The sequence below is a fragment of the Zingiber officinale genome, chromosome 6B (genome assembly GCF_018446385.1).
Source record: "Zingiber officinale cultivar Zhangliang chromosome 6B, Zo_v1.1, whole genome shotgun sequence".
Lineage (NCBI taxonomy): Eukaryota > Viridiplantae > Streptophyta > Magnoliopsida > Zingiberales > Zingiberaceae > Zingiber > Zingiber officinale.
In genome coordinates, this window is record NC_055996.1 from 137,227,691 (window position 1) to 137,233,302 (window position 5,612).

Here is a 5,612-nt window from a genome sequence, read left to right on the forward strand (position 1 = left end):
ACCCCTTAAATATAAAGGGGTTCAACACCTCCTTAAGCAACAATGTATCAATGTCCTTGGTCTATTGGAGACTCAATTATCAGAGGGGGACCTTAACACCACACCCTCAATGGTTAATGCTCTATTAGCTTCAAAGTCATCGGACAATGCATCCTTATCACCTTCACCTATCGCTGACCTCTATAGGTATCCCTCCTTGAGCTAGGGGAACGATCTAGCGAACCATGGATGATAATTGGGGACTTCAATTCCATATTATCTACGAGTGATAAAGTTGGGGGCATGCCGATCACGCATTATAAATTGCAAGACTTGGAAAGAACGATTCATTTATGTCACTTGGTGGACTTACAATCCATCAGATGTTGCTTCACATGGACAAATGACACGGTGTCAAGAAATTTGGATCCGACTTTGGTTAATCATTAGAGGTTGATGCAGGACTTCCATAACTCTACATAATTCCTTCCGTTGGGATGCTTCTCAGATCATTCTTGTTGCATTGTCTCCTTGATTCGAGGTGAACATTGGGTCCGATGGTTGTTCAAGTTTTTCAACATGTGGGTCGCGACAACTTTCTTGAGCTAGTCATCGAGTAGAGAATTCATGGGACTGCACAGTGCATTCTCAAGAAGAAGCTCACACATCTTAACCTCGTCTAGGCGATCTAAACAAACTGTATTTTCAACGCATTTCCCAATAGGCCCTATGAGCAAATGAGGAGCTGAAGATAGTGCAACACAGTATACTTAGTGGACAAACCCAACAAGCCAACTACAAGCAGTAGTCACACGTCAAGCCGAGGTAGAACGATTATTTTATCAATAATGAGCGAAATGCATATACCTCAAGCATAGTGACCGACATACCAAGTTCTTCAAAAACTTGGTCAAGAGAAATAACAAGCGGAATATAATCGTGACTATCACAAACTCGGTGGGAGATCAAACAACTAGCACACAAGAAGTTATGGGTGCATTTCCTGACGATTACAAACGATTCAGAAGTAAAATTCACACTGGTAGTGGAATAATCCCAGTGGAGGAGAGGACCTTCGTGCTATCATTACATGTTGCCCCCTCCATTATCATATCCTCAAAAGTTCTCCTAGGCGGTTGAAGTGATCTGAGCCGAGATAAGCACTGCTTCCTCTACCATTTTCCCTCTAGTTCTTGGTGGTTAGAGATGGTTCAATAAAAATATCCAGTTCAAGGTCCTGTAAAAACTTGCATGGCCAGAGAAGGAACACACCTTCCACACATGTAGGATAAGGAAGAGCTGAAACAATATCCATCTTACCTAAACATGTATCAAAATATGAATCACAACCAACAAAGTCAACTACATATACCTCCATGAAATTTTCTAAAAGATAAGCAATCATATTAACCTCATCGTGTTGAAATGTACTTGCAGGTTATAGACAAGTGAATGGGGCATCCTCCTGGTCAGATAAGGGCTTTGTAGTTGACATTTTTTTCTTCTTCAGATTTTCATGTAAAAACAGAAAACAATCTTAAAATTATCAAATATAGCTACAATTCCCTGGTAACGGTGCCAAATTTGATAAACGTATTATCATGACACATTTACAAACAATTTAAGTACTGAACCCTTCTACGCTAATATAGCATAGAGATGATTTGTGTCGTCTCTCAAAAGGAATGTTGCTAGAATGAAATCTTAGGATTAATTTATTTGGACATGGGGTTTGAGTTTTCGTGCTAATGCTAAAAGCAATTAACTAAATACAACCTATCTAACCTAAACTACAATTGTAATGAATTAAAAAAGAATAAGCAATTAAGGAAATTAAGCATTTAATGAAATCTATCACCTACTTGCATTGAATAGAGAATTAAGAAAACTAAACTACAAATGCAAATGTAAATTGACTTATGAAATTGGAAAGCCAGTAATCTAACCTAGTTTAACCTACTGTTGAACACAAATAAAACATAAACAGTAATCATCAACTTAATCAACTATAAAATAACTATCTAATCAAGCTAATCCAAATTCACCAATTGTATGAGGAAATGGAACATCCATCTAATTGTTCATACAAATAGAAATGACAGTAGTGACCTAAAGGTGTTTACAACCCGAGCTAGGGCATCCTCAAGCTCGTGCCGGATCATATCTGTAGTGAAGTGCTGCTTGGAGGAGATGAAGCTGGTCGGATGATGGCTAATAGCAGGATGGATGAATGATGTGGGACCATAAGTCATTACGCATTCATGTTGTTTAGCACCATGTTCTTATTTTAATTATGTTCCTCATTGCAGTAATTTTTTTTATAACATTCATATACTACCAGTTTCTGTGTCAGAGTTATGCTTGAAATGCCAGATCCACGTAGTAAGATATTTAACTCAAAGAACCATGGCAGTTCTATCCTATAGATGGATTGCCTAAATTATTGAAATCAGTACATAACAATTGAAAGGTTGTATGTACGAGGTATTATGTGACATATTCATCTAATGACGCAGTAGAGACAAGAACTGATCATAAAGAATAATACGGCATGGATCACAAACAATAATGATGCTCAAGCTAAGAGAGCATTAGTTATAATAATGGTTCCATACCACTAAGTATTCATTTCCAAGTTTGAAAATGTATCACTAATTCAAACAACAATTTGACAGTATCTCAAGAAGAGAGAAAACATAAAGATAATTGCTAGGGCCACAAGCTGAAATTTATGTTCTATCAAGCTATGAATACCTATTGTTTCTCTATTGAACAGAAATCTTTCGCTATACAAAAGGTAGCATATTTTACCCAACAATTTTCCCAGATATCAAAGGCAGCACAATTTAAGCTATCTTGTTGACACAATATCATTCTATAGTTGAGGTAACAACTGGTTCTTTTGCATCAATAGGTGGGGATAACAAAATCAGTTACATCAACAGCTTTATTCTTAGATATTAATAGCACATATAAGTTGGCATTTCTTCAATTTTTCAGTTCGTGAAGGTCACAACAGAAACAGGTCAAGCATTCCTATAAAAGATGTAAAGGACTCTCGACTCTAGAGTAGTTGTAAAGACAATGTTTTTGTAAAAGTTTGTGGGAATTATGTTAGATGGACAATAGATGCATTTGAGAAATCAAAAAATGTAGCATAAAGGGGGAGCATTTTTCCACCTTAATTAGGTGATCAACATCTTACACAGAAGAAATATATGATACAAGCATCAAATATTAGTTGAATTTTGGGTATAGAGAAAACCTTGCAAAAATCTATTTCCCTGAAATCTTCTTCAATTTCAGTGCTGTCAATGAAGGCGGTCTCTATAAATAAAGAAATTGAAAATGGCATTCAATATAAACAAATTTGCTTCTCATCTAATTGCTACAAAGTAGAATGGCATAAAAAAGGCCACCTCTGGTAGTAACTCGAGATCACCCAATTCCTTGAACTCTAGTAGGGAATTTCCTTGAGCATTGTCGTCAAACTTGCCTAGTATTAAAAATATGTCTTGATAGAATTGTTTGTTGTAGATCAAAGTACAGTGATGCTCATACAACATTTTGAAACTCCTGATATTTTTGACACCAGAAGTTTTGGACAAAGAGAGTGGGAGGATACCCAACTGGAACACCCATGGAACCGAACACCCAGCTAAAATCATGAGCGCTACGTTGCTAAAATTCACCTCCTTTGCCAGCGCAGAAACAAAATAACCACCAGATGAAGCTCCCAGAGCTGTGACAGGAAGCTTTTGGAGCTCATGGTTCTCAATCCACCATTGTAGTATCCCTTTAGCAATGTCAACGTCCTTCTCGATAGACCAGCATCTTCCGAGGCTGGAAACAGTGATGACGGCGAACCTGCGACCTAGAGCATTGAGGACAATCAGCCTGTCTTATGGAAGATTGACGCAGTGCGGGCAATGAGCGGATCGATCCCAAAACTTAGCAGCTCGGCAGTTGCAACCGTGAGCAATGAAGACGACGTCCTGGGGGGACTCGGGAATTTGTCATATGACTTCGGTCTTGTTGACGAATTCCGCGGTAGGTTGGGATCGAACAGATGCAACAACAACAACATGATTCCTTTCGCTCTTCCTATCAGATTGGGCCAGTGATCCAGCCGAACCATTAGAATTCATGAAGGTGGCTACAAGAATCATGCCGACGAGAAGAAGAGCCAGCAATCCGACAGCAATCGCCCCTCCTCTACGCTGCGCTCTCAGTGGCTTCTTCGCTCTCTGCGCACGATTGGGGAGAGGCGTCATGATTTAGGACAAGATCGAAGCTTTGCTGCTGAAGATTGAGCACACGATCGTGATGCGAAGAAGGCGAAAAAAACATCCGCCAGGCGCTGCAGATCGATTGAGATTGAAATCGATAGTTAAAACCTCTTTCCAAATTGGACCATTACGTGAGGGATTGTGGCCCACAACGGCTTTATATGGGTTGGACGAGCCCATATAAAGCCCAAATCAATCTTAATAATTTACTTTTGCAAATTAGCCCTTTATTTCCATGAATATAAGTTTTCATCCTTGTATTTTGAAATAAAAATAAAAATAATAATTATAAACTTTAATATATTGCTTTCATTTATACTAATTCTTTGGTTTCTACATTAACAGTAGATTCATAAATATTTGAAACTTTAATCGACTTATTTTTTAAAGTTCTCTCACATGACATGACATATCACACAATGTTCAACCGATGGAGAAAACAATGTTCAACTAAGTAAAGTGATCGATCACTAATTTTTTTTCTTTATTCTAAGGATAAAAAAAACAAAGAGTGCAATATAATATTTTTGGGTTTGAAAATAATTAACCATGGCTAACTTCATTTTCTTAATTTGTTGGTGTTGTTGTAGCTTTCATTTTAGTTTGTTATCTTGAAAGAATCTAATCTTTTTCTTGATTAAATGACATTGTCTCTCCTTTGAAGTCACGATAACATGGCTTAGTCTTTATATCTCAATCAACAAAGAACAAGTGGAAATAAACAATAACTCTTATATTCATTTTTAAATTTATTTTTGAGCTTTTAAAAAGTGTAAGAGGTTTCTCAGCCTTCAACGAAAAAGATTTTTATTTAACTTTTAATATGAACCACCTTGGATTAACAACCACTTAGGTTGTAGGTAAGTAAAAATACTGTAGTCTCCTTACTTATTTCCTTTTTTAGTTGTTCCATTTATTTATGCTTTATTTTAATTGTGCTATCTAACTAAGTTGAAATATCGAGAAAGGGATTATTTTTATTTAGCAAACAATTCACCCCTCTCTTGCCAGCCGCACGAGAACAACAAATACGAAGTTTGTTCTACTCAATCTAAACTTTGCGCCATGTTAGCCTGGTTTGGTCGACTGAACCTCCTGTTCGATAGACCGATCACCCGGGTTTATGCAAAATAGAGTTAGATAGATGTTCCTATAAAACAGAGTTAGTACAGTATAATATAATGCATGAGTAAGATAAAACTGTAAGACCTGTCTTAATCTTAAATTAGAAACCTCCCGATTTCTTCAGTTGGATCAACGACCTAGGGTTTGTTCCTTCCCGAAGCATGACCTCACTGTCGCTTCACTTCAGTTATTTACCTCAACCTACCTGCCAAACATTGG

At 37.3% G+C, this 5,612-nt stretch overlaps 1 long non-coding RNA gene across 1 annotated transcript; it reads right to left on the minus strand.

Annotated features, from left to right (window-relative positions):
• Positions 1–837: 837 nt before the first annotated feature.
• Positions 838–4,337, minus strand: LOC121989833. The gene is made up of 3 exons (XR_006114340.1): positions 3,399–4,337; positions 1,391–3,306; positions 838–1,299 (listed from the first exon to the last, which is right to left on the minus strand). It is a non-coding gene; the product is annotated as an uncharacterized LOC121989833 (long non-coding RNA).
• Between the last annotated feature and the right edge of the window lie 1,275 nt (positions 4,338–5,612).